Genomic DNA, 27,577 nt, shown 5'->3' on the forward strand with positions numbered 1-27,577 from the left:
GTCTTCTTTAGTGAAGGCTGTGTGGAGAACTCTGCTTTGGCAGCACTGTGTTCGATAGTATCTCCACTGCTATAGCGGAGAGAAAGCATTGATTGTGTCTTCCGCTAACGTACTTCACATACGACCCAAATCTCTTTGAATTTTCTGCCAGGCTTCGAGACAAAGTTTCGTTGTGGGAACTATTATAAGCATCTTTCATTGAAGACCGTTCTAAATTTCTAGCTTCTGCAAAAGATTGCCAATCTTGGAGATTTTGCGTCTGTTCAAATGTGTGATGTTTCCTTCGTTGTTTCTGCAACAGTGTTCTGACCCGTTTTGTGTACCAAGGAGGATCAGCTCCGTCGTTTGTTAATTTATTTGCTACAAACCCTGTGTTCACTAATCCCTGTATCCGTTTTGATGCTCGTTGTTAGCTCAGGATTATTCGTTGCTAAGAGGTCAAGTGGGTTTTCACAACCGTTTATTATTCGCGTGGGCTCATGAACTAACGACTCTAAATTATTTTCAGAGAATGCGTTTAGCACAATTTTGGATGATGTATTATGTGTACCTCCGGAATTAAACACGTATTTTCTGCAAGATATCGAGGGTAAAATAAAGTCACCACCAACTATGTCTGAAACCAAACTCAAGTTTTCTTTGAACCTTTCAGAAATTGTATCATCTCAATTGGGAGGTCGGCAAAAGGACCCACCTATTATTTTACTCCGAAATTCAGAAATTACCTCTGCCCATACCAACTCACAGGAAGTATCTACTTCAGTTTCGGGACAAAATAAAGTACTTGTAACAGCAGCAAACACGCCAGCGCCAACCATGTTAAGCCTATCCTTTCGGAACACCGTTAGGTTCCTCGCAAAAATTTCGACTGAGCTTATCTCCGGCTTTAGCCAGCTTTCAGTGTCTATAACAATTTGAGCATCAGTGCTTTCTATTAGCGCTTGGAGCTCTGGTACTTTCCCAACACAGATACGACAATTTACAACTGTTATACCAATGGTTCCTGTATCTACGTTCTTCCTGTGTTCAGACTGCACCTTTTGTGACTGAAGCCCTTCTTGTGTTTTCCCGAGACCCTCTAACCTAAAACACCGCCCAGTCCACGCCGCACAGCCCCTCCTACCCGTGTAGCCGCCTCCTGCGTGTAGTGGACCCCTGACCTATTCAGCGGAACCTGAAACCCAACCACTCTATGGCGCAGGTCGAGGGATCTGCAGCCTACAGGGTCGCAGAACCGTCTGAGCCTCTGATTCAGAGGTCCGCAATCGGTCCTGTCGACTATGCTGCAAATGGTCAGCTCTTCTTTCATCTCGTAAGCAAGACTGGCAGCCTTTACCACTTATGTTAGCAGCTCGAAACCAGAGAGAATCTCATCTGATTCAAAGTGACACACATAATCGGTACCGAAGTGAGCCACCACTTGCAGCTGGCCGCACCCTGTGATCTTCATGGCATACTGAAGGACCTGTCCCACATCTGGAATGACTCCACCCAGTATGCATAGGGAGTGCACATTGGCTTTCTTCCCCTTCTTGGCAGCCATGTCTCTAAAGGGCCCTATAGCGCGCCTTACGTTGGAGCTCCCAACTACCAATATTCCCACCCTCTGTGATTGCCTGGATCTTGCAGGCTAAGAGGTTTCCTCTGAAACAGGAGAGGCGTCGGCTTCTGGCTGAGGTACTGTGTCAGCCACAGACAGCACCATTAACCTGTTTGTTGGACTTACCAGGGTGGCCTTACGTGCGCACCCTGGGACGTCTTTCGCCGCCTGCTAGGCCCTGGGGCGACCTCTCACTCGACTGCAGGTGTGGGGTCAGCTTCAGTGCAAGCAGTAACTGGGCTGGCCACCTGTAAGGACCGATCGTAGGACTCGGAGGTGATGGACTTCCGTTGGATCCCCCAAGCCTGCCCACAACAGTGGTGCCCATCCTCTGCAGCCTCAAGCTATGTAATCGAAGCCGTCACAGCCTGGAACTCAGAGCGAAGTGTCATCGACTCTGCTCCCATCCACACACATCAATCACAGTCCCTGTCCCTGCTAAAGACCGTGGAAAACTGAATTGCCCAGATAATCGGTCTATCGGCACGTGCTGCGGAACTCTACTGCAGATGCTGACAAAAACGCAGGGGCTATGTCTAATAAATTAGATTAATATGCAAAGATTCAAAAACCTAACTACCGAAGCACTCAGGTGAAACTAAATAATTCGCCCCTCATTAGAAACTTGTAATATGTCACAAAATCGGTTTACTTTCCGACGTAAACGAAAACGCGGGAACTGTGCCTATTAGATATTAAAGTAACACACAGAAACTCAAGAAACTAAAGTATTAAAGCGCATAGATAATATTATAAAATTCGCTCCTGGTTAGGAACTCAGAGAAGTCACTTCCCTGTTGCTGCGTGTGCCTCAGCCAGCTGTTGCTGCCTGCCTGACGGAAAACGATATATGTTCACACTGAAGTATATGGTACAAATACGAGACTAGTAATCTTACGTTTTAGGTTAGGATTCAATACTGAACTAACATACATTAAAATTACAGAAACATGATATGAGAAGCATATGTGAACTTCATAGTCTTATTACCTTGTTGTGAATTCTGATATGCTGGGCGATATGAAATCTGCTGCCAAAACGTGCGGTACAAAAACTTTTTAATGTGCTCCAGAGTACTAAACATCTGGCCGACAATGGGTAAGTACTGCAACAGACGCACGCGCCTACACAAATCTTGGTGGGAACTTGTACGTTAGTTTTAGAGTATTCCGACTGATGTCGACTGCCTATAGCCTGAGGAAACATGGTGTCTCATATTAAAGGCATACTCATATTCCTAACTTCTGCTATATTACCATAATTACTATTATTAATACGCCATCCAGCCATAATAATGTGACCACCTGTCAAAAGCGTAAATAAACAACTTTTGCAACGTTGACCACTGCAGTAGGCAGTTGATGGTTGAAGTGCTGACACATTATCTGCGAATCTAGTAATACTGCCAACTGATGGGTTATGCGTGGTGATCGTATAAACCTGTACAGCATCAAAACAGGCTGAAGATGACGCAATGAAGCGTCGAAACTGGTAGCGACAAAATAAAATAAAATCATAAGGACGGCTGTAGGTGTTTTTAATTTTTGTCAAGATGCATTCTTGTTGTGTAACACTGTGCACTCCAGAATGTCGAGGTCACCCAGCGAATGTCACTGAAACAGTCCCCAGACCAAGACGCTCCCTCCTCCAGCCTGGCCCCTTCCGACATACATGCCAACGGCCATCTGTCATCTGGAAAGGCCACCTGTCGTCGCTCATGGACATCCAGTAGCGGTAACTGCCTGCAAATTCCAGCCTTCGTCACTGATGAACAGCACTCAGCATGGGTACATGAACCAGGCGCCCGCTGCCGAGGCATCTAAGCAGCAAAGTTCACTGAATAACCAGTGAGGAGACACTGTTGGGAGCCCCTTGGTCCATCTGAGCGGTCAGCTGCTGAACAGTGGCACGTCTCTTTGCCCGTACAAATCTCCACAGGTGTCATTCACTGCTATCATCCATGTTTTCTGGTTTTGTATAGCACCATTTTGCCATGAACGGTAGATTTCAATCATGGCGGCATGCGAACAGTTCCCAAACTCACACATTTTGATAATACTTCCACTCGAAAGCCAATGATCACGAAATTTTGGTCTCAGATAAATCGCTCCGTTTCCCCATTAAGACAATGACTGCACTGTTTATCGCAGCCCCCCGCTGCCGTTTATATACCCTCCACTACTAGTGCTGTCAGCTACTCTCTGTTAGTCCATGTTGATGTCGATCATTGGCGGTGATCGCGTTAAAGTGACTGGGCCGTGTAATAAGTAAGTTGCCCTTGTAGAAGTCACTGCACCAAAAACAATACTTAACTCAGTGAAATGAATTTACTGGGAATACAACCGGTTCTATTTGTTTTTCAATGAATCGCCATGTATTATTACACTGCTGGCCGTTAACGTTGCAATACCTGGAAGGATAAAGAACAGTGAAACTTTTATTATCCTGCTTATGGAATGTAGTACGAATAAAACGTGCTTAAATGTGTAAGAGATGCCATCACGCTAAGTGTTCGTCTGCAAGACAAAGGCAAATACAATCTGGCAACGCTCGTTCACCTTGGAGCTACCTACACAGATAACGCATTGTGGTCCGCTACGCAAAATCTGACTTTTGGAAGGACCAGTGCTCCCAATCCTGTGTCGGGTGATGTTGGGCGCATCACTGTCGAACACTTCTCCCTGCTGATGCGTCAATTGACCCCGCAACAGTGTTCACTGTGCAGAGGGTCCGTAGTGCACCAGGCGTCGTTGCATTGTTCGTATGGATAACTCTTTGCTGCATACATGCCGATTTCCTTACTGAAGGCACATGACACGGCGGCACGATCTTGCGCGTCCGAGCGAAGAACATGTCTGTCCTATCAAGCGCTAATCCCGTGGGATCTTTGATGTCCACTTGAATCTGTCGTTGCAATGTTCCTACGCCAGTTGTAAGCTCCCGACAAACGCGAGGAGCAATATTGAGTAACGATAAATCGTTGTTCCACAGCTCACGATCCTGACGCTGTCGAATCGCAATATGTACTGTGAGACGTTTCTCCTTCTTACACGAGGCATAACATGATCGTCTCTCAAACAATCTACATAAAAAGAGAGAGAGAGAGAGAGAGAGAGAGAGAGAGAGAGAAAGCACGATGTACCAAAAGGAGTTATACAAATTGGTCACAAATCGATATTCATATAGGTATCGACGCAAAATGCAAAAGTGTAAAATTTAACTGTCGATGCAGGAATGAGTAAGGCTACAGCTCAATTTAAAAGCGCAGCTCGCAAGGATAATAAAGAGGGGACATGTCGATACCAGGCCAAAAGTGCTTACGAAATGGAATCCGTGGACTCAGTTTGACAGTCACTATGCCTCGCTGATAGGCACTTGAACAGTATACGCAGATCTTAGTATTTGTGAGGACATGTCGTTGGGCTCAATGAAGCCGGTTGGAATAATCGGGGAATCGCTCGACATATGAATAGGAGCTTTGCACTACTCGACGATGTTGGTAGGAATGGGTGAGCCATGGCCGGGCACTCATAGCTGTGGGTTCATCATGATCATCGATCCGACGTGCAGCTGATGGTTCAGTGACTACAAGGAACATTAGCAGGCGGCTCACAGAAAGAGGAGTGAGTTCACTGCGCCCCTTGCGCCGATGCCGTTGACCTCTGTACACCAACAAGCCTGACTGCAGTGGTGTCGGGCACATTCGAACTGGAATCTTATTGACCAGAGTAGAACTGAGCCCCACTGACCAGCGAAGAAGTGCCTGGAGAAACCCCGCACAGTGGTTGGTTACCCGCCTGACTGTCACCCACTGTACGGGCCGACAACCAGGAGTGATGGTCTGGGATGCCATTTCATTTCATAGCAGGGCCCCATTGGTTGTCATCCGCAGATCTCTTACGGCACAGACGTACGTCGATGACATTCTAAGACCCGTTTCGTTGCCTGTCATAGTCAGCCATCAAGGTCTTACATTTCAGCAAAATAATTTCCGCCCGCACACGGCCATAGTTTCTGCTGCTTGTCTTCATGCTTCGCCAAACGCTACCTTGGCCAGCAAGGTCGCCGGATCTCTCCCAAAGTGAAAACGTTTGGAGTATTGTGGACATGGGATGTTGACGATCTAACGCGCCAGTTGGACAGAATTTGGCATGACATCTCTCAGGAGGACATCCAACAACTCTTATCAATCAATGTCAAGCTGAATAACTAGTTGCATTAGGGCCATAGGCGGAGAAACGCCTTATTGACTTGCTGAATTTGTGAATCTCTTGCTCTTGAATAAATCATTCAATTTTTCTGAAACTGTTATCACTTATTTCTGTACATGTACGTCACATTTACCGATTTCCATCCCATTTAGATAATTCCTTCGTGGTGCGTCGCTTTTTTGTCTTAGAGTATACGATTTATGAATAAGAAACTTGCTGCATAAACTTTCCTTATATGATTGATGTCCTCCTCGCCGTGTCCGGCGACAGCGACTCCGTCAGTCTTCTCTGTCCTTGTTGTGGTAGGCTCGGATGTGGCTCGCGAATCCGAATTTCGCTTTGAATATCCTGTTGCATGGAGCACAGTGAAGTTGACCAGCAGAGTTGTAAGTATACATGTAGACAGGCTTGAGCTGAGATTTTCGGAGCTCTCTTTTAACATCCAGGTTCATTAGACGCTTTTGCTCGAATTGCTCGATGCTCTTATGTACAGTTGATCGCCACTCCGATCGGCGCAATGCTAGCTCCTCCCAACGGTTGCTTGGAATGTCACAGGCTGCAAGGTGGCGTTTGATGGTGTCTTTATATCGCAGGTGTTGACCACCTTTCCTCCTCTTCCCGCACGAGAGCTGCGAGTAGAACACCGCTTTAGGTAGCCTACTGTCATCCATGCGTACTATGTGACCACTCCATCTCAGTTGATGTTTCATTATTAAAGCTTCAATACCAGCCAGTTTCACGCGGCGCAAAATCTCCGTGTTTGGGAACGGTCTTCCCATTTGATGCGCAGAATTGATCTCAGACATCGAAGATGAAATTTATCTAGCTTCTTAATGTCAGCTCTGTAACAGCACCAGGTTTCCGAGGCATAGAGTAAGGTGGATAATACTACTGCTTTGTAGACTGCAATTTTTGTTTGTAGTTTGAGATCATGTGATTTCCATACTCGGTCATTAAGCTTACCGAAGGCTGAGGCTGCGATGGCTATACGCGCTGCGATTTCCGTTGTCAGGCTGTTGTCACTTCTAATTTGGCTTCCCAGGTATTTGAACTTTGACACATTTTGCAAGGGTTTGTTATTTATCTCAATACTAGAGTCATCTGCATTAAGACCTCTAAGTGGCTGTTTGAGAACTTGCGTCTTAGTGATGCTAATGGCTAAGCCAAATCTTCTGCAGGAGGCATTTAGCAGATTTATGTAAGTCTGAAGAGTTTCGCAACAATTAGCCATCATGCATACATCATCCGCATAGAGAATCTCTAAGATGGATAGTTTGGTTACGCGACTTTTTGTTCTGAGGCGAGAGATGTTGAAGACACTTTTGTCTGTCCTTGTGTCGAGACTAATTTGATTACTACAGGCTTTTGTCGCGTCTCTCATAACAACTGCGAAGTAAAGTGAGAAGAGTGTGGGAGCCAGAACACAGCCTTGTTTTACACCACATGTCACGGGAAACTGTTCTGAGAGCTTGTCCTCATGGCGGATTTTTGCCATCATGTTTTCATGAAACTGCCGAATCAAACTGACAATTTTGTCAGGGCACCCAGTTTTCTTTAGTATGATCCAGAGAGCTTCCTTATATACAGAATGGTAGATGCAGTTACTGTTTCCTATTTCTTTCGACTGCGCTGAAATGTTAGTGATTTGCAGTTCAAACTCGTAGTACGCTTCGTGTCAGTTTCCACGTTTGTTGCATACTGCTTGGAAAAAGTAGTACATCAAGACAGAGTGATGTGACCAGAATGAAATTTATTCGGCGACTAGGGACATGACGTTACACAAATGATTAGCATTACAGATCTGTACATGCACTGTGGCTTTGGAAATTCAGCGTGGAATCGCGCCATCTCGTGCTGCAATCAGAGCTGTTAGACGCCGTGGCATGGAATCAAAGAGTGCCTGAATACGCTGCTGGCGAATACTCTGCTGCGCGGTTTGTAGACGCGTCCACGAAGCATCAACTGTGGCTGCAGGAGAACCTGAACGAACAAGACACAGACCGACCATGTCTAGGAGGCGTTCGACGGGTGACATGTGGGGCCAACTGGCAGCCAGGGAAGCAGTAGTACCTGTCGTTCTTCCAAGAAGGCTTGCGCACTCCTCGCCATATGCGGCCGGGCGTTGTCCTGCTGAAATACGGCATGTGGACCGGGCTGCAGGAGAGGCAGTGCCGCGGGCTGTAAAACCTCCTTGATGTAGCTGTAGTTGTTCAGATTACCCCCAAGACGTACTAAGCGAGATCGCGTCTTTTAAGTAATGGCGTCCCAAAACATCACACTTGATGAGATTTTCACTCTGCAGCGGAGTGTGCGCTGATATGAAACTTCCTGGCAGATTAAAACTTTGTGCCGAACCGAGATTCGAACTGGGGACCTTTGCCTTTCGCGGGCATGTGCTCTACGAATTGAACTACCCACACACGACTCACGCCCCCTCCTCAAGGCTTTACTTCTGCCAGTATCTCGTCTCCTACCTTGCAAAAGTTTGGAAAGTAGGAGACGAGATACTGGCAGAAATAAAGCTGTGAGGAAGGGGGTTGAGTCGTGATTGGGTAGCTCAGTTGGTAGAGCACTTTCCCGCGAAATGCAAAGGTCCCGAGCTCGAGTCTCGGTCCGGCACACAGTTTTAATCTGTTTGAAAACACGAAATTTTGCCACTCGGCACGCCAGGGTCGGCATTCACGAGAGCGTTGCACTCTGAGGCGTTGGTGGGTTCTGGCAATTGAAGAGGACGCAATGGCACGCGTGCCATCAGTCCAAGCCGCAGAACACGGCGTCGAACCGTCGACACAAACATGTCCACACCCGTTGCAGAGCTCCAACATCGCGCCAACTCTGTGGACGAAGCTGTTCTGTACGTTACGGCCAAACGAACAAGATGGCGGTCATCTCTCGCAGTGGTCACTTTGCGTCGTCCGTAGCCCATCGGCGCGGTGTACGGCCCTCTTCTCTCCACTGGCTCCACATACGCCTCACTGTTGAAGTAGCGAGCCCTGTAGCCACAATGTCACGGAACGACAGTCCCGCCTCTCGGAGACCAATCATTCTGTCCCATTCGAACGCTCTCACATGCCGATATTCCACCCTGTGATGGTGGCGAGGAGTGGTAGAACTTGGTCACACGTTTCCACTTCGTAAGACGATCCTGCACCGATTGAGCGTTGCGTAACTCTGACCTGTCCAGTCACACAAGAAAGGGCGCTATTGGGGCTACGTGCACGCCACCCCTCTGCTATTTGAATCACTTGTTATGGTTCCGCCATTCTACGAGTCCTCTTGTCGTGTCGTGTTACAGACCATTGCTTCTGAGTATTTCGCTTTTTAGAAACAGTAGTGTATTTTTGAGTAGTTGCAGTCTCTTTGTGGCTCTGGATGTTCTATTGGAGGCGGTTCAGGCAAACTCCGGAAATGTCGTCTACAATTTACGTGTCATAAATACTAAAGGTGGCAGGGGTAAAATACAGGGAGCGAAAGGCTATTTACAATTTTTACAGAAACCAGATGGCAGTTATAAGAGTCGAGGGGCACGAAAGGGAAGCAGCGGTTGGGAAGGGACTGAGACAGGGTTGTAGCCTCTCCCCGATGTTATTGAATCTGTATATTGAGCAAGTAGTAAATGAAACAAAAGAAAAATTGGGAGTAGGTATTAAAATCCATGGAGAAGAAATAAAAACTTGTAATTTTGTCAGAGACAGCAAAGGACTTGGAAGAGCAGTTGAACGGAATGGACAGTGTCTTGAAAGGAGGATATAAGATGAACATCAACGAAAGCAAAACCAAGATAATGGAATGTAGTCGAAATTTGTTAACATCGAGTATAGATTTAAGTGTCGGGAAGTCGTTTCTGAAAGTATTTGTATGGAGTGTAGCCATGTATGGAAGTGAAACATGGGCGATAAATAGTTTGGACAAGAAGAGAAAAGAAGCTTTCGAAATGTGGTGCTATAGAAGAATGCTGAAGATTAGATGGGTAGATCACATAACTAATGAGGAGGTATTGAATAGAACTGGGGAGAAGTGGAGTTTGTGGCACATCTTGACAAGAAGAAGGGACCGGTTGGTAAGACATGTTCTGAAGCATCAGGGGATCACAAATTTAGCATTGGAGGGCAGCGTGGAGGGTAAAAATCGCAGAGGGAGACCAAGAGATGAATACACTAAGCAGATTCAGAAGGATGTAGGTTGCAGTAAGTACTGGGAATGAAGAAGTTTGCACAGGATAGAGCAGCATGGAGAGCTGCATCAAACCAGTCTCAGGACTGAAGAGCAGAATAACAACATATAGGAGTGGCAGGAACAGATCCCGCTGACTATGAGGGTGTACCGGGCTGCGCACACACCTGCAGCCGCGAAGGCACCGACAAAGGCGTGGCGCGGCGTGGCGACTGCAAGAAGCGCGCTCCAGCCCTGCGGCCTTGCGGCCTAATTGGCGTCTCGAATGGGCTGTGTGGGAAGCCTGAGCGGAGATTCCCGGCCAGGCCAGGGTGAGGGAGGGGGTGTGGCGGGGGTCCGGCTGACGCGCCCGGCGCCGCTGCCCGCCGCCGCTTTTTGGCGACGCCGGCGGCACTCTTGCAAAAAAGCCACCTCAGCGGAGACGTCTCGGCGTTGCAGCCGGAATCCAGCGCAGACGACAATGACGTTCCAGGTCTGGTGCTGCGACCCACACACACCGCGGCGCTTCGTATCCCTGGTCCAGTAATTTTGAAGGGTTCTGTGTTCACGCACCGGTAAAATTCAAGGAATGCAACGGGAAGGCATTCGCTCACTTCAGATCTAAATTTGAGGTTGCTGGGAATGGACTATAAAATTCTGGGTCTTATTCACAGTGTTCTGTGGACACTGTGTGTGTGTGTGTGTGTGTGTGTGTGTGTGTGTGTGTGTGTTTGTATGACTTCACCGCTCTGGTGTTCCTGGCTGCCACATATTACTTCCTACACTGCTTCACAATAATCACTTACGAATTGTAATGAAAATACACTATTCAGCGACACTGATGTGACCACCTGTCGAAACCCTGAATAACCACGGTTTACAGCACATACAAGGAGACCGTCACTGAGGTGTAAAATTCGAAATTTTCCCGGCGAATCAACTGTTCAAAAAGATTTCGGGCTTGCAGCCGGTCGTCGTAAACTTTATTGCACGATACTTCGGCTGGACAACTGCCAGGACGAACGAGGACTGACGAAGACGTTCTCCGCTCCAGCTTATGTAGTGCGCTGATAGTATTACCGCGCATACGTTGCAATTGCGGAGACAGAAGGGCCACACCGCCCTCGCTGGTGGAACTGTAAGACTCAGCTGCCGTCGGTATTGCCGCTGGCCGCAGCTATCGAAGTCCTCTGGCGTCTTCGTCTCGAGCAAATTTCGGAGATGACGGGATTCCATGCGTTATTCAATTGGTAACCACTGTCAGGTTCATTAGATTTCCCGCAATGCGTATTTCATTGATTCTTTGTTAATGGAGTCCCAAAAAGTTAATGCAGTGGCCAAAATCGAAGTTTTGTCGTACTCCATTGAATATCCGTTAGAAATACAATGTTCCGCAACTGCAGACTTACTGGGCTGCAGTAGGCGGGTGCAACGTTGATGTTCTGTACAACGCTCTTCCACTGTACGCATTGTCTGTCCTATATAGGCCATACCACATTGTCACGGTATTTTGTAAATTCACGCCTTCTGCAGTAACATCATCCTTCACCGATCCCAGCAAGTCCGAAATCTTAGAAGGCGGACGACAAAACCACTTTCACATTAAAATGATTAAGAATCCTTGCTATCTTGACGGAGATATTTCCGACAAAGGGAAGAAACGCTAGGGACCTGGCTGGCGCGTCCTCCTCTTTATCCACTTCCTGGATCCTGGCTCTAGATGAGAAGGCCCTGTTAATTTGCTGGGCCGAGTACCCATTGTCTCTGAACACCGTCCTCAAATGTGCCACTTCCTTAGGCAAATTCTCTGCATCCGACACTGCGTGTGCCTTGTGTACAAGGGTTTTAAGTACACTCATGGTTTGGGATGGGTGATGGCAACTTCAAAAATGCAAATACAAATCAGTGTGAGTGGGCTTACGATAGACAGGATGTCCCACAGTGCCGTCACTCTTCCGTTTAACCAAAACATCCAGGAATGGATAGCAGCCATCTTTCCCTAATTCCATGGTAACTCGAATATTCACAGGAATGGAGTTAAGATGATGAAAAAACTCCATTAACTTTTCTTCTCCGTGGGGCCACACTATGAAAGTGTCATCGACGTATCTCCAAAAAATAATTAGTTTACAGATCGCTGATTCAAGTGCTCTCTCCTCAAAATCCTCCATAAAGAGGTTAGCCACCAGAGGAGACAGTCGGCTGCCCTTGGCGACACCGTCAAACTGTTCAAAATATTCCTGGTCAAACATAAAATAAGTTGAGGAAAGAGAATGTCGAAACAAAGCAGTAATGTCCGATCAAACTGTTGACCAATTAGAATCAAGGAATCCGCAAGAGGTACTTTTGTGAAAAGGGAAACTACATCAAGACTCACTAGAAGACCCGAACTACTTAAGTGGAGAGCCCCCAGTCTGTTAATAAAATCAGCAGAGTTCCATATATGGTGTTTACGATGACCGGCTGCAAGCCCGAAATCTTTTTGAACAGTCAGTGAGGTTCTTTTAGGTACCGACAGGGACGTGGAGACATACAGACTCCAGCACCCTGGCCAACTGCACTCGGTTTCTCGGTTGAAGATCCGTGCCGCGTATAGCCCTATGCAGTTGGCCCCACGGAGTGTCATTGCATTTAAATCTGGAGAGTCTTGTGGCCAGGTGAGTACGCAAACTTCATCCTTGTGCTCTTCGGTCTGTGTGACACTTTGCATTGTTCTGTCGGTAGATGCCATGTTGCCGAGGAAAAACAAACTGCATGTGGGGGGTGGATGGTCCCCAAAGATATATACGTACTTGTGTTGACTCACTGTGCGTTTAATAATGCCATGAAAACATACCACAGACCACAACGCTCCCTCCTCCAGCCTGGGTCTTTTCGTGGATTGTTGCAGGGTGTTTGCTTTCACATGTTTCACGCCGTACACACCAACGGCCATCTGTCCGATGGAGCGTAAAACGTGATTCATCTAGAAACGCCATCTACCGCCACTCCGTGGACGCCCAGTTGCGTATTAGCGTCCGAATTCCAACCTTTCTCGCCGATTAACAGCAGTCATCGCAGTTGCAAGAGCCAGGTGCCTGCTGCAGAGACCCATACGCAGGAACTTCCGCTGAACTGTCGGTGAAGAGAAACTGTTGGTAGCATCTTGTTTTATCTGGGCGGGCAGCTGCTCAATAGTTGCACGTCTATTCAACCGTACGTATGTCCGCAGCCGTCGTTCACCCCTGTTATCCACGGCCCATGGTGCATCTAAATTGCCGGCCGCTGTGGCCGAGCGGTTCTAGGGGGTTCAGTCCGGAACCGCGCTGCTGCTACGGTCGCAGGTTCGAATCCTGCCTCGGCTATGGATGTGTGTGATGTCCTTAGGTTAGTTAGCTTTAAGTAGTTCTAAGTCTAGAGGACTGATGACCTCAGATGTTAAGTCCAATAGTGCTTGGAGCCATTTGAACCAGTGCATCAAAGTTACCTCGGCGCTGATTTTGTATAGCGCCGTTTGGCCGCGCACTGTATTCTTTTAACCACGGCGGCACGGGAAGAGTTTTCAAACTTTGCTTCCAGCCTTGTCCCAGACGTCAGTGATCAGCCAACAGACAAATCGCTCCCTTTCCGCATTACACAAAGACTGTAGTCTATTCCACGCGTTTTATATACTCTCCACCGCTGGCAATGCCAACTGCCGTCTGTGACTGGTTATTCCACGTTGACGTCGAACATAGCTGGTGGTCGCATTAACGTGACTGGGCCGTGCCGTGTAGAATCATCCCGGTTAATACGACACTGTGAAAGCAGTCCATTACAAAATGCCTTTCAAATTATCTGTATTTATGCGAGGTACTAACCGCTGGTGAGGTGCAGAGATACGCTATGCACGGATTTCATTTGCTACGAATGCCGCAGGCTTTGGGTGCGTGCAGAAGGTGTACCTATGCGCTGCGCTTTGGAGGGGTAGCTGCCTCACTAATCCAGGATCAGCATTTCACCAACGAGAGAGCAGTTTGTTGATGTCGCTACTGTAGAATGCTTGGCTTTGTTGACGGAGCCACAACCTCAACTCTGCTTGTACCGCTTCGTCACTATCAAAGGGTAGTCCTCGAAGGTGTTCTTTAAGTTTTCGCAGCAGATGAAAATCGTATGGGGCCAAGCTGGGTCTATACGGAGAATGATCGATGACATCTGAGCCCAAGGCATCGGATTGCTGCTACTGTCGCAGCGCTCATGTGTGATCTGGCATTGTCGTGCTATAGGAGAGACTGCTTCTAATTGGAATCTCGATTAGAGTACGACGTTTCTCATGCACCGACGTCGTTACGTTACACATCGCCATGTTACATGGTACAATTCGGAGCCCTCTAGCGGCATAGGGCTGCAAATATGTTGACACGAAGGATAAAGATGTAGAACGTTTATAACATTTTGAAAAGCTTTCAGAATTTTCTCATAAAAAATCGGGGGAATTACTTTTCAGCACTCCCTCGTATCTTCAAGGTCTTTTCTCGTGATGTGCTTGGGTGGGAGCAATATACTGGTTAAGTTTTATAGAAAAGTACGGTCACGGGATGTCAACAGTAAAACATATCATAATGCAGAAGCCTCTGCCGTAGCGTCTCAGCATGTCAGTGACGCCCTCGCGCTTACTAATTGAACCTGTAACGAAATATTCTTGTCATCTTCGGATCTTCTTCATTTCCTCTGTCAATCCCATGTGATATGGATCCATACCGATGAGCAATATTCAATTATTGTCCGAATCAACATTTTGTGAACTATCTCCTTTGTGGGTGGACCACATTTTCTGAAGGTTCTTCCAATGAATCTCGGTCTGGCATCTGCCTAACGTACGATTAGTTTCATGTGGCCGTTCTGCATTAAATCACCCCGTACTCTTTGATATTTAACGCGTGTAGCAACTTCCAGTGATTGTTTTGCAATGGTCTAGTCATAAAATAATTTGTATTTCTGTCTATTTATGCGCAACACGTTACATTTATTTACGAGGTGTGGTCGAAAAATTTGTAGCCTAACAAATAAAGAATGACAGAAATTCATAATACCAATTTATTTTTCAATATTATAAATGGTTCGAATGGCTCTTCATGGACGACAATTCGTGTCCCCATCGTTCATATCTTGTGACTTCCTTCAGGATAACGACATCAAATGGTTCAAATGGCTCTGAGCACTATGGGACTCAACTTCTCAGGTCATCAATCCCCTAGACTTAGAACTACTTAAACCTAACTAACCTAAGGACATCACACACATCTATGCCCGAGGCAGGATTCGAACCTGCTACCGTAACAGCAGCGCGGTTCCGGACTGAAGCACCTAGAACCGCTCGGCCACAGCTGTCGGCATCAATATTATACCAGTGTACACTAATGCACTTGCTGGCACGATCAGGTAACTTCTGCAAACCATTCAAATAAAAGGTCTTCGATTTCGAGTCCAAACACGCGTTCACAGCATCAGTCACTGCTTCATCATTGTCAAATCTTCGTCCTTTGAGGTCTTTTTTTAGGTCTGGGGAAAGAAAAAAGTCGGATGGCGCCAAATCTGGAGAATAGGCAGATGTCCCCCAGTCACGCAGAGTTTCCAGTGTTGCGATGCCGTTGTGCGCCAGTGCGTTGTCCTGATGCAAAAGAATTCCGCTCGCCAATATCCTGTATTTTTTTGCTTTATCTCTTCTCTCAAACGGCGCAGGAGGGTGCAGTAGTATGATGCACTGATAGTTACGGCGTTTTGCAAGAAATCCACCATAATTATCCTTTCGACATCCCAGAAGACAGATGCCATCACCTTACCGGCTGATTTTTGCACCCGGTATTTTTTTGGGGGTAGGGGAGGAAGGATGTTTACGCTGTAGCGACTGTTGTTTTATCTCAGGATCAGAGTGGTGAGCCTACGTTTCGTCTGTTGTCACATACCGTGCAATAAAGTCGTCCTCTTCCGCTTCAAATTGACGGACGATTTCTTCACAGCACTGCACACGCTCCCGTCCCTGATCTGCATTTTCGGAACCCACTGAGATGAAACTTTCGCATTCCCAAAATATCCCATATTCAATATCATGAACACGCCTTTGGGAGATTCGAAATGTGGTTTAAATGTGCTGCAACGTTGTAGGGGCATCCTGCAAAATCGTATCGTGAATTGGAGTCACTGTTTCACCAGCGGCAACGGTGACAGGCCTTCCGCTCCTTGGCGCATCTTCCACACTTGTTCTTCCACGTTTGAAGTCGGACACCCAGTTTTTCAGTGTTGCATAAGACGAAGTACTGTCCTTAAGTGTATTCCGCGTGTTCTTGCTTGGGTGTAATTCCGTTCAAATGAAGATATTCAATCACAGCATGTTTCTTGATTCTCTCGATATTCGCCATTTTGCTTACAGTACAGTATACAACGCATCCTAGCTACAAAACTAACGAAGCTGGAGCCGCGAAATTTGACTTGCATACCCACAAAGGGTCACCATAAAAGTAAGTGGTGGTGTCTGAGCGAGACATTACGGCAAATATCTCGGCCTAGAAACTTTTCAACCGCCCTTCGTATGTTGACAGTCAATTGCCATTCTACGCAGTAAGCGTCGACATGCTCTGCAGATCTCCATACATTTCGCTACAATTTTCTGGAGTTCCGACTTGAATGTATGCTATGTGCGACTTCGTACACAACGGTAAGGAGAGATGGGCTACAGAGTAGTACAGCAGATGTCAGTATAGGAAAGGTGGACAGGAGCAGAAATGATAAGTGAATAAGTTAATGCAGCAGCCAGAAGATTTTCTTAACTTGTATTTCTCAAAGCGTACGGAGACTCACTACAAATGGTGAAGCAAGTGATAGAGTCCAGCTCTCAATGTCAATAAAGGAGATGCTCTCTGAACTAAAGCACGAACGGTTGTGTCAGAGCCGCGACTAGGCGGCGTCTGCATCATAGTGTCATGTAGCGAAGAGGCTCCAAGTGTGAGTGAACTGCGTGGCTTCCACTGGCCGTCCTGTTTCTTGTGCCATAGGGTTTGTGTAGTACGGAGCCGCTGGAAACGTGACTCAACAGGCCCACAACGTTGGTTCCGCAAGATCCAGCGCAACTTCTGTCGGCATCTCACAGAACCTTGCAATTCCATTTCCAACGTTGAGACGCCCGTCGGTTTGTTATAATCATTACCGACCTGTGGTGCGCATAAATTCAGTATGTTGTTGTTGTGGTCTTCAGTCCTGAGACTGGTTCGATGCAGCTCTCCATGCTGCTCTATCCTGTGCAAGGTTCTACATCTCCCAGTACCTTCTAAAACCTACATTCTTCTGAATCTGTTTAGTGTATTCATTTCTTGGTCTCCGTCTACGACTTTTACCCTCCACGCTACCCTCCAATACTAAATTGGTGATCCTGTGATGCCTCAAAAATATTCAAATGTGTGTGAAATCTTATAGGACTTAACTGCTATGGTCATCAGCCCCTAAGCTTACACACTACGTAACCTAAATTATCCTAAGGACAAACACACACACCCATGCCCGAGGGAGGACTCGAACCTCCGCCGGGACCAGCCGCACAGTCCATGACTGCAGCGCCTAGACCGCTTGGCTAATCCTTGATGCCTCAGAATATGCCCTACCAACCGATCCCTTCTTCTAGTCAAGTTGTGCCACAAACTCCTCCCCAATTCTATTCAATACCTCCTCATTAGTTACGTGATGTACCCATCTAATCTCCAGCATTCTTCTGTAGCACATTTCAAAAATTCTATTCTCTTCTTTTCTAAACTATTTATCGTCCACGTTTCACTTCCATACATGACTACGCTCCATACAAATACTTACAAATACTTTCAGAAACGACTTCCTGACACTTAAATCTATACTCGATGTTAACAAATATCTCTTCTTCAGAAATGCTTTCCTTGCCAGTCTACATTTTATATCGTCTCTACTTCGACCGTCATCACTTATTTTGCTCCCCAAATAACAAAACTCATTTACTACTTTAAACGTCTCATTTCCTAATCTAATTCCTGCAGCATCACCCGATTTAATTCGACTACATTCCATTATTCTCGTTTTGCTTTTGTTGATGTTCATCTTATATCCTTCTTTCAAGACACTGTCCATTCCATTCAACTGCTCTTCCAAGTCCTTTGCTGTCTCTGACAGAATTACAATGTCATCGGCGAACCTCAAAGCTTTTATTTCTTCTCCATGGATTTTAATTCCTACTCCAAATTTTTCTTTTGTTTCCTTTATTGCTTGCTCAATATACAGATTGAATAACATCGCGGAAAGGCTACAACCCTATCTCACTTCCTTCCCAACCACTGATTCCCTTTCATGCCCCTCGACTCTTATAACTGCCACCTGGTTTCGGTACAAATTGTAGATAGCATTTCGCTCCCCGTATTTTACCCCTGCCACCTTCTGAAGGTGGCAAATTCAGTAAACTGCAAGCAATTGTTCAGTCTGCAACCACTCCACACGGTGTTGTTGTCTGCAGATTAACATCAACTCAAGCGGAATACGGTATACGAGAACATCACTCACAAAAGGCTCACGAAACTTACAAACCACAATTTGTAAGTAGTTGTTTACTGAGGGCAACAATTACGAGGCAGATCTTCAGTGTTTTATGCGTCGCGATAACGGTTGAATGTTAGAATGACGTCACTGTGGTGCGTTAATTCGGCGGGGAAGATTCTAACTACTCCAAGTGACAACGCGCGCATAGTTAAAACCTGAAACGACGTTTCGAGGGCAAAATAAACAGCGGCCACGTAACCGTACCGACCCGCTCACGAATGATGACACCGCGCAGGCTACTCAAGAGTAAATAGTGTGTAGGTTTGGCTGTACCTCCATTAGACGGGTGGCTGCGTGTAGCGGTTTACTAAGGTTAAAAGAGTACTGACATAGAGGCTGACTATGAAAAAAATAAACCTCAAACTGGTACGCCATGAGGGCGGCGCAAAACATTGGTCGAGCAGTTCATTTCTTAGATTCTGCATGAGTTGATTTTAGTCTGCAGACATCAACAGCGTATGGAATGGTTGCAAACTGAACAATGTCTTGCAGTTTACTGAATTTATGCGCCCTACAGTCTGTAATGGGTATAGAAATTGCTTTAGTACGTAACATAATACTCATTTATTGTTCATGCAAAATCCGCACAGAAACTCACATTTACGGATAATACTACACTGTTAATAGCATTTCGCCGAGATTTACTTGCGTGGCTGGACAGGTCTAAATGCGCTGCGGTTGTGTTAGCAGTCAAGCTCAAGTCATTTGCTGTTTATGGCGGTTGTGCTCCCTCAGCTTCTCCACAGCTATAAAATAAATGAAACGTACCTCCAGTTCTTCACTCTACGTTTTCAACAAAAACAAGCTTTCTTCTAGACAATAAATAAAATAAAACTAGCGATCGCAAGCTTCAAGCACCAGCACAGGACAAAGACAACTGAATGCACATACTTCTCTCAACTTTCATCTCAAGTTGCCTTTATAATCTACATTGATATTTGTAACCCGCAAGTCACTGTACCATGTGTGGCGAGTGGAGGAGGGTAAATACTGTACGCGTATGACCCTCTTTCCCCTATCTCAGTCTCTCACATTGCTCTTCTTTCAATGGCGCATGATATGTGGGAAGAAACATGGTTGGATACCCTTCTAAATGAGCCTAAGTTTCCCAATTATTTTATTAAATCACTACAATAATCAATGAGTCTCATCATCGCCTTCAGGTGGACGGCTACTCAGTTACATTTCTTGTGCTAATAAGAGGCACAGGCAGATTTTCACAGCAGCAGACCAAGAAATATACTGGTTGCGTTTCGTGCGTTATTGACAGGTATTCTCGTCAGAAACAGTACTGCTGCATGTAATACACTCTAAGACAAAAGAATGACGAATCACGAAGGAAATTATCCGAATGGGGCGGAAATCGATAAGGTGATGTACACTCCTGGAAATTGAAATAAGAACACCGTGAATTCATTGTCCCAGGAAGGGGAAACTTTATTGACACATTCCTGGAGTCAGATACATCACATGATCACACTGACAGAACCACAGGCACATAGACACAGGCAACAGAGCATGCACAATGTCGGCACTAGTACAGTGTATATCCACCTTTCGCAGCAATGCAGGCTGCTATTCTCCCATGGAGACGATCGTAGAGATGCTGGATGTAGTCCTGTGGAACGGCTTGCCATGCCATTTCCACCTGGCGCCTCAGTTGGACCAGCGTTCGTGCTGGACGTGCAGACCGCGTGAGACGACGCTTCATCCAGTCCCAAACATGCTCAATGGCGGACAGATCCGGAGATCTTGCTGGCCAGGGTAGTTGACTTACACCTTCTAGAGCACGTTGGGTGGCACGGGATACATGCGGACGTGCATTGTCCTGTTGGAACAGCAAGTTCCCTTGCCGGTCTAGGAATGGTAGAACGATGGGTTCGATGACGGTTTGGATGTACCGTGCACTATTCAGTGTCCCCTCGACGATCACCAGTGGTGTACGGCCAGTGTAGGAGATCGCTCCCCACACCATGATGCCGGGTGTTGGCCCTGTGTGCCTCGGTCGTATGCAGTCCTGATTGTGGCGCTCACCTGCACGGCGCCAAACACGCATACGACCATCATTGGCACCAAGGCAGAAGCGACTCTCATCGCTGAAGACGACACGTCTCCATTCGTCCCTCCATTCACGCCTGTCGCGACACCACTGGAGGCGGGCTGCACGATGTTGGGGCGTGAGCGGAAGACGGCATAACAGTGTGCGGGACCGTAGCCCAGCTTCATGGAGACGGTTGCGAATGGTCCTCGCCGATACCCCAGGAGCAACAGTGTCCCTAATTTGCTGGGAAGTGGCGGTGCGGTCCCCTACGGCACTGCGTAGGATCCTACGGTCTTGGCGTGCATCCGTGCGTCGCTGCGGTCCGGTCCCAGGTCGACGGGCACGTGCACCTTCCGCCGACCACTGGCGACAACATCGATGTACTGTGGAGACCTCACGCCCCACGTGTTGAGCAATTCGGCGGTACGTCCACCCGACCTCCCGCATGCCCACTATACGCCCTCGCTCAAAGTCCGTCAACTGCACATACGGTTCACGTCCACGCTGTCGCGGCATGCTACCAGTGTTAAAGACTGCGATGGAGCTCCGTATGCCACGGCAAACTGGCTGACACTGACGGCGGCGGTGCACAAATGCTGCGCAGCTAGCGCCATTCGACGGCCAACACCGCGGTTCCTGGTGTGTCCGCTGTGCCGTGCGTGTGATCATTGCTTGTACAGCCCTCTCGCAGTGTCCGGAGCAAGTATGGTGGGTCTGACACACCGGTGTCAATGTGTTCTTTTTTCCATTTCCAGGAGTGTATATCTACAGACAATCAAGTTATTACAATTTCAGGAAAACTGAGTGATTTATTGAAGAGGAAGAGCTTCACAAGTTGAGCAAGTCAATAACGCATTGGTCCACCCTGCGCTCTTATACAAGCAGTTATTCGCCTTGGCATTGACTGACAGAGTTGTTGGAGATCCTCCTGAGAGATACGGTGCCAAATCTGTCCAACTGGCGCTTTAGGCCGTCAAAATCCCGAGCTAGGTGGAGGGACCTGCTCATAGTGCCCTGAAAGTTTTCAATTGGAGAGAGATCCGGTAACCTTGCTGGCCGTGGTAGGGTTTGGCAAGCACGAACACAAGCAGTAGAAGCTCTCTCCGTGTGCGAGCGGGCGTTATCTTGCTAAAATGCAAGCCAAGGGTGGCTTCCGGTATGCAGCAAATACCAAATAGGCATGAAGTTTACCACATACTTGGATACGCACATCATTAGCGTTCAGTCACAACCGCACAAAGTCGGTAGGAATAACGTCATCGACCTTGTGTACATTAGAAAAAGATTAAACAGCATATTTATCATTCAGAAATCACACTTGAGTGTTGTTTGTTTGTGAGAAGATTGTGTTACGCCCTGCGTAGGAATTAGAAGCATTTAGAAGTGCGTATTGGAATTCGACAGTGGTAGGCTCGTGATCTGTCGAAACAATGGTCTATCGTTGTGCGATATTGCTTCTCCTGTTGGTCGGGACTCCAAAACTACTCATCAGTGATGCAATTACACGTAAAAGAAAAATGTGGTGCCGAAGCCGTAAAACCTGCTCTATGGAGCAATGGAAGAATGGCATTTGGTCAGATGAGTCTTTTCGCTGTATCTAGCTTCTGCCTGATTTTACGCCCCAATAGTGCAAAATGGCGGGGTTGGCTGGTGATTTGGGTAGCAATATCGTCGTACTCCAGGGTGCCATGGTTACTCTGGAAGGTTGCTTTACTGACAAAGATGATGTGTCCATTTTGGCTGATCGGGTCCATCCTATTGTACAATGTTGTTGTACATCCGACCTTCGTATCTGCACAGTGAGTGAACTAATGTGTGCAAACTTAGCTTACCACTTAGCATGCAAATGGACAAAACGTCTGAACTGTCGTCTCAAGCTCAGGGTGTCAAACAGACATTCTAAATAAATATGACACTGGCCCTGTAAGGTAGCTAGTATCAGGTGTGGATCATAACAAAAATCATTAGAAATGCTGCTATCACATACCTAGAATGCATGAATTCATAAAAGCGAAAGTTTGGGGTCTATTCTAGAAAGGCAAAACAGCTATTCCCTTTTTTTATTCTACATATAATTTATCAACTGTTGCTTTCAGGGGTCAAGTGATAAACAACATTCATGTTCAATTACGAGTACATCTGACACCCAATGACAAAATGTTTAATTCTTGGACATATTGAATTGACAATTATTAAAATCGTTATCTCCACACATGACAATTTTTTATCACAGGAAAGAATGATTGTTAAAAATCCTCATCAGCTCATTTAAATCTACATTGTCATAGCTGGTCAATGCACTGAGTTGTTGGAGAATAAATATGCTTTTTGAACTAATGAAAAAAACTCTCATGTACTCAGTGTGAGGGTAGGTTAGTATCCTAGCTTTTGGTATTCACTGGTCAAAGCGTACGCACGTTGGAGTGAGCAAAATATGGATTCAACATTTACTGTGGCTTGATGTGCGATGGTACTTTTCCAAGTGGCATCTGCAACAGTGTTGTCTCTGTGCTAGATCTGAAACGCAAATTACCTACTCTGGCCTTGACTGAATTCACTCAGACGCAACTTTCATGCATTCTGTAGAACGTAAATCTTTCCCTAGTCGAAATAATGGCAGTTGCACACTCGCTGTGGGTTGGAGTAATGTGCACAATTTCTTCGCCCAAAAAAACTCCCACAGGAATAATTAACTACCCCTTTGCTATCTGTCGCCATGATACACGAAGCGTATCATCCATGCTTCGCAGAAAGCAAAGCTCTCAACACCCTTGCTTATTTCCAAACACTTGTGCAGTCTGCTGTGAGATGAGAGACAGACAGAGCCTTAAGGTCTCAAAATGATTTTGTATAATGGGAATCTCCCCAGCACGTCGCATCTGCATCGCCAAGTATGGCTTCAGCGAATCACCGTCTCACTAGAGGTGAATACACTTTTTTTTGCTGGGTCGCAGCCAAGCCCTGTTAATGACATGCAGCCACTTACCCTCTGTCCCGGCCTTGTTTACGCTAAAAGGAATAATGTATTGTTCTGGCCTTATCCCTTTCTGCATTGAAGCTCGCCGCTCTCTTGAAAAATGGGAGTTTTATGATACAATTAACCACCTGCTCAGTTCGTCTCCAAAATGCGTTTCGCTTTAACTTGTTTGTTCCATGCCATTGTGCATATTGGTAGAGATTGTTTTGTTAGTTTTCGGTACATGAGATTAACTGCAATTGCCTTTTATTGATATAATATAATTATTATTTTCTGCGGATCTCATACTGTATCATCCTGTCGTTATGATCAAGCTGATGTAAGGTCTGTAAAATCTGGATGCCTTACAATGTTTGTTCCCCAATGATTATGCTGTGTCCCATGATGATAGGGTGTCAGTTCAAACAGCTCGCTTCGTCCAGGACTCGTTTTGTGAACAGAATGTTGAACTGTCACATCTTCCCCGGCCGTCACAGTCACCAGATCTTAATATTATTGAACCTAAATGATCTACTTTCGAGAGAAGGTTGTGTGATCGCTATCCACCTTAATCATCGTTACCTGAACTTACCACTGTTTTGCAGGAAGAATGGAATGTGATTCCCTTGGAAACCATTTAGGATCTGAATTTATCCATTCCGAGACGATTGGAAGCTGTTATAAACATCAACGGGTTTCCTACACCTTATTAGGCATGGCAATGTGTTGTATTTGTGGTGTTTGCATATTTTTGTCCATCTCTTCTAATATACACCAGTCACCCAACGTTGTTAGAAAGCAGAAGCTAAACTGGAAAATTAAGAAGAGGATTATGTTGCTAGATTGCACTCATTGTAGCGGTGCAGACCCACAGCTGCGGGAGACATTAGGTGAGGTGTATCAAGTCACTAGTATTTTTATATAAGGTGCTGTGTTCAGTCAGGTGACACAATACTTGAGGGCTTCATGTATTACAGTGATCAAACAGTGATAGTCAGATGCCTGGACTGGTCTTGGCAGGGAGAGGGCTTGTGATATAGACGGTGACTTGGTCAGGATCGCTGCTTAAACTCTGGTCACAAATGTTCTCCCAGTACAGGTGCACCATCTTAAAACTGCCGCGAGGCGACTTAATATGTGACTTGAGAGGGCGCTGCTAATTGCTGCAAGCAACACATTTCGGTGGTGCCAAACGAGAGTATCCATAGACGCAGCTGTGCTATATGTGGCCTACATCTGAAGAGGACTGGGAAGGGATGGTAGCTCAGGCTTGCAAGTAACAGTATAGTAGGCGCATTTGGGCTCACTGGAAGAACTAGATATTTTAAGGACGAAGTCGGGTAGGATGTCTCACTGCTTGAGGATGTTTCTTATAACGCTGAGAGATAGTGCGTTAAATATTAGGGGAATTAAAGGTCAACCAAATGAATCGCTAACAGACCTTGACACTGACAGACAATCATCTATTTAGCGAAGAAATACTGATGGCTTCTTTGCAAAGGTTCAACAGGTGTGGTTGCTATGCAAGGAAGGGAGGAGTGGGCATTTATGCTAAACTTAATGTCTTGTTCAAAAGATTTAACATATCAAAGTACAGTAAAAAACAAATATTTGAAGGTTGTACAGGAGAGTCTTAATTTTCCAGGAAACAATCTTTTCATAATACGCCTCTACAGATCCTCCAGTTCAGACTAGAGTGATTTCCCCTCCAGACTTGACTCTGTGTAAAGTAGGTTCTGAGGAAAGACGCGAGTTTGAATTGTGTGGAAATTTCAGTATTAACATTCTGATGGATTCCCCAGAGAAAAAAGTTAATAGAATTACTTGTATATTACAGTGTCGTGCGTACAATGTAGAAGGAAGATCGGAAAGTAATGCACAATAATTCTAATAGCAAAAAGTTTAACAGGAAACAAAAGAAATAGAAAATTAACTTACCTTTTTTTACCTACTTTTCTACATAATCATCAACGTTCTCAACACATTTCTCCAATCCTGTTACCAATTTCAGTATGTCCTGTAGATAGAAGTCCGTTTGGTTGAAGTGTAGCCATTTGCGGAATACTGATTTCGCTTCCGCATCTATCGCAAAGCGTTGGCCGGCCAGGATTTCCTTCATGGGACCAAGCAGACTAAAGTCAGGCGGTGCAAGATCCCGACTATATGGTTGATGCTGGAGCTCTTCCCTTTGACCATTTTCTCACGAGCAGAAGCAGCAACATGGGGACGAGAATTCTCATAACGAAGTTTGGCACCGTCAGATTAAAGTTGTGGCCTTTGTCACGAAGGGCACGACGCAACTTAACCAAAGTTTTAATGTGGGCTGCAGTATTCACAGTGTTTCCGTGTTCAGCGAAGTCCATGCATATCCCAGAACACTGTCACAAGCACTTTCCTAGCAGACTCAGTCACTTTGAAATTTTTTCATACTGTGGAACCAGCATGTTTCCATTCCATAGAGGCCTGCTTGGTTTCGGGCGTGTAGGGGTACCCCCGAAGCTCTTTACTAGTGACGATTCCTTTCAGAAAATCATGCCCTTCTGCGGCGTAAAGCGTTAAATGATCCAAGCTTGTCATCATTTTCTTCCCCTTGTGGTTGTCAGATTCTTATGCACCGAGTGAGCATGAAATTTCTACTTGTTGTGAACAATATTGTACACTGCACCATAGATAATGTTGAACTGTTGCGGTAAGTTGAACAAGCCGGTCGTTCAAAATTGTTGCCTCAATGACTTCGACATTCTTTGCGGTTGCAGCTATTACCGGCCGCCCAGAACGCGGCGAATCACTAAAGTTCACACGGTCCTCTTGGAAGAGGGCACACCATCTAGAGACGTTTGCTACGGTCTTACAGTCGTCCCCACACACGCCACGCATGTCCCTGTGAATTTCACTCGGTTTATGCTGTTTGGCTCACAAATATATACAATTAGATTTCCTGCTGTTCACAAGTTGACTATAGAAACATGCGCGCCATATTTGTTTCGTAGTTTAGGCTTCTCTTGCTAGAGCTCCAGATGAAAACAAAATGCCCTCTGTAGCGCAAACTTCAATCTATATCGTCGTGAAATTTCAGCATTTCGACTGCAATACCGGGGGAGGAAGAAATTATCGTTCGTTACTTTCCGATCGTCCCTCGTCTTTTCCCATTATAGTTGAGGGAAACAGTACTACCATCATAGAAAATAACCTTCATGGGTGGTTCTCTAGTCTATGGACATACTGTAAGAAAAAACGGACTGCCAGATACAGAGATTGAGACAGTAATACTGAAAGGAATCAAGGTAAAGTTATCCCAGAGTATTAAACAAAAGGTTTAGTGATGTGACTTCGTTTCCAAAGCAGATATTTAGATCCTGTCCCGAAGGGCTATCGTGACAAGAACATATGGACGATTTGACAAATATAATTCATTTCTTCAAACCTGTAACTTCTTTTTTAGCTGCCCTTTCCAATATAAAAAGGGAAGAGACATATGCAATGAGACCCATTAGCATCCAAACTGGATAATTAATGGCTTAATGGTTTTAGAAAATCATGTAGAAGAAACGGAGCTGGGTTTTCTAACCTACCACAGATCCTGATGTCCTCCACGTCTTATCAACCCAACGCTACGGATCTGGAGGGCAAGAAGAAGTTCAATCTTCTGTCAACCACCGTATGGAGAAGCAGAAAAGGTGGCCTGGAGTACGGCACCAATGACCAACACCTGGGATCCATGATCCAAGATTGCTAATTTGGACGTGCTCTAATCGGAGCTTCCCGCCCCTCAGGGAGAGGACCTCGTCTCATTAACCATCGCGGGAACACACCCAACAGAGTGAGACTTCGCTCCTGCCCCAGTAAACAGGAATGTTAATGATTCCATAGTGTTGAAATGTTTAACGAAGATTCATGCAGCTTTCATGGCTTCCAACCGAATCGAGCGACTGAAAGGCTCGATAAGAATGAACAGTTCCATACTACGATGAGACATACTATGATAAGACGAAATTGGCCTGACTGCCATTACAATAATTGCAACAACAGGAAGGACAGCATTTAATGAA

This window comes from Schistocerca cancellata, chromosome 9, assembly GCF_023864275.1.
Source record: "Schistocerca cancellata isolate TAMUIC-IGC-003103 chromosome 9, iqSchCanc2.1, whole genome shotgun sequence".
In the NCBI taxonomy this organism is placed as follows: domain Eukaryota; kingdom Metazoa; phylum Arthropoda; class Insecta; order Orthoptera; family Acrididae; genus Schistocerca; species Schistocerca cancellata.